This window comes from Hyposmocoma kahamanoa, unplaced genomic scaffold, assembly GCF_003589595.1.
Source record: "Hyposmocoma kahamanoa isolate Upper Pololo Valley unplaced genomic scaffold, ASM358959v1 87, whole genome shotgun sequence".
Lineage (NCBI taxonomy): Eukaryota > Metazoa > Arthropoda > Insecta > Lepidoptera > Cosmopterigidae > Hyposmocoma > Hyposmocoma kahamanoa.
In genome coordinates, this window is record NW_020654422.1 from 3,075,101 (window position 1) to 3,078,240 (window position 3,140).

The 3,140-nt window shown below is 38.0% G+C and overlaps 1 non-coding gene across 1 annotated transcript; it reads left to right on the forward strand.

Moving 5' to 3' along the window:
* The first annotated feature begins 968 nt into the window (after positions 1-968).
* Positions 969-1,075, forward strand: LOC113235533. Its single transcript, XR_003310876.1, has one exon. It is a non-coding gene; the product is annotated as a U6 spliceosomal RNA (small nuclear RNA).
* Positions 1,076-3,140: the final 2,065 nt, after the last annotated feature.

A 3,140-nucleotide genomic window follows, 5' to 3' on the forward strand; every position in this document is an offset into this window, starting at 1 on the left:
CACGCACGCACGCACGCACGCACGCACGCACGCACGCACGCACGCACACACACGCACTCACACACACACATATACACATACATACATATAATAGATGCTCTTTGCAAAAAAGTGATTGATCACTTGCATTTACTTCGTCATTTACAACGACTTCAATCTAATTACATATATTTTTTGTATGTAGTTCTTCACATATAATACCACCACGAAGGTTGGGGGCTCAGATAGGGGCTCGATTAGGGGGTCCGGTTGGAGGTCGGTTAGGTGTCGGTAGGGGGTCGGTTAAGGTGTCGGTTTGGGGGTCGGTTAGGTGTCGGTAGGGGATCGGTTAGGGTCCGGTTGGGGGGTCGGTTGGAGACCGGTTAAGTGGTCGGTTGGGGATAGGTAGGGGGTCGGTTAAGGGGTCAGTTAGGGGGTACACCCCTAAAGGGCCCCTAACCCGCCCCTGACCCACTCCCTAACCAAACCCTTAACCGACCCACTAACCGATCCCCTAACCAGCCCACTAACTGACCCCCACCGGCACCCTAAACGGCCCCCTAACCAACCCCTAACCGACCCCCTAACCGCACCCTAACCTACCCCCTATCTGACCTCCCAACCGACACCCTAAACGACCCCCCAACCGGCCCCCTAACCTACCCCCTAAACGACCCCCGAACCACCCCCAGCCGACCCCTAACCGACTCCCTAACCGACCCCTTAACTAACCTCCTAACCGACCCCCAACTGACCCCTAACCGACCCTCAACCGGCCCCCTAACCGACCCCCTAATACACCCCAAACCCATCCCCTAACCCATATTCGTGATGACACTTTTACTTGATAGTTTCGGTTTTAATTGTTAGTTTCAATTGTTTCTTAGAACAACTAATAAAATTAATCTAATTGCAATTAAAATCAATTCAATCGAAATCAGTTGCAATTGAATAGATTTTTTAATCTGATTGAAATTTAATTGATTAACGTACTTGCTTCGGCAGTACATATACTAAAATTGGAACGATACAGAGAAGATTAGCATGGCCCCTGCGCAAGGATGACAAGCAAAATCGTGAAGCGTTCCACTTTTTTTTTTGAGCCCGGTCGAACCGCGCTAAATAAACGTAATTATACGTAATCTAAAAAATAAATACAGCTATGGAATAGACGAGATACCATCCGCGCTTATAAGGGTATGTGCAGACGAATTGACGTTTCCGTTTTATACGCTTGTCAATCAGTCTTTTGCCGAGGGTGTGTTCCCGGATCTTCTTAAACAATCCCTGATAAAACCGATCCTCAAAAAAGGAAGTAAGTATGATTTGAGTAATTACAGGCCGATTGCATTATTGCCCGCGGCTTCGAAAGTATTTGAGAAGGCAATGTGTAGCCGCCTATACTCTTTCTGTGAAAAGTACAATATATTTGATGAGTCGCAGAATGGTTTTCGGAAAAATCGTTCAACTACACTTGCAACTTACAAATTTATGCAAAAGATTCTGGATACACTAAATGAAAAAAAGTATGGTATCGGTACCCTATTGGACATGTCAAAGGCATACGATAAAGTTCGGTATGATATCTTACTGGATAAACTTTACGGAATGGGTATACGAGGTGACATTCATAAATGGTTCGCATCCTATTTAGAAAACAGAACCCAGTATGTAGAAATCGAGCATTATAACTATGAGACAGGGGAAATAACTCAAGTCAGATCTGAGCCCCAAAACATGAACAATTCGATACCACAAGGAAGCGTCATTGGGTGCATACTATTCCTGACTTATATAAATGACCTCCCAAAAGTAATAAACGATTCATGTGTTCTTTTCGCTGACGACATCTCAATATTAACCTCTTGTAAAAATAGTGACCACTTAAATCAAACCCTTCATAATACACTAACTACAATTGTAACATGGATGAATGATCACAATTTAGAAATTAACTTCACAAAAACCAAAATTATAGAATTTAGACCCTATCAAAAACCATCACTAAATATTAATTTTTCGTATAACCAAGTACAAATAGAAACCGTCAATACATTTAATTTACTCGGAATAGATATCGATACAAATATAAATTGGAAGCAGCATGTACAAAAAATCACAAAAAAGCTATCTAGTTTTACTTACGCCTTAAAAGAAATAAAGAAGTCAACAAATTTACAAACTGCCCTAAGTGCTTACTATGCGTACGCTTATGCATGGCTATCATACGGCATCATATTGTGGGGCAATAGTACAACTGTAAATGACCTCTTTATTAAACAAAAAAACTGCGTAAGAATACTAGCAAATATATCAAGAACAGAGAGCTGTGAACGATTCTTTAGAAAATACAAAATCTTAACCCTAACATCAATTTACATTTTGGAAGTTTGCAAATTTATAAAAAAGTACCCACAATTTTACACTAAACTGCGAGACGAACCAAGACACCATCCCACAAGATACGGAAATAATCTTGTAACACCGTTCTCAAAATTGGAAATGCATATATCGAGCCCATATTCAATGTCGATAAAAATATACAACAAACTACCGGAGCATATAAAGCAAGAAAATAAAACAAGTATTTTCATAAATAACTTAAAAAACATTCTTTCTAATAAAACTTACTACACAGTGCAACAATATCTTGATGATAAATTGCTATAGCGTTGATCTGCCTCATTCCTATTTTGCTGTCCATTATTATCATATCCATATTACAGGATTCATATGTCTTTCATTGTACCTATGTGAATAAATAAATAAAATGAAGTAGATAACATGTTATATAATGGAGTAAATGCAATGTTATTATGGTCGAATTAAAACTAGTATAACACATAATTGTACAATTAATAATATGTTTATATATATGATAAGAAATATAATAAGAAATTTTGTAATAATAATTATTGCTAAGGCTTGAAATGTAATTAAACCATATTATAAGTTTTTATATTGCTATACCCTTACAGTATATTACATGTATACGTAATATAGTGTAAAATTTGTATTATTTATATTATGTAAACTGCAATAAATGTATTATCATTATCAATGCCCAACACTGATATAAATCTATGCACGTCACAAAATAGGCTGTACATTGAAAAGAAAAAAGTATTTTGTTGAAATGTATTTTGCAACGAAAGTATTTG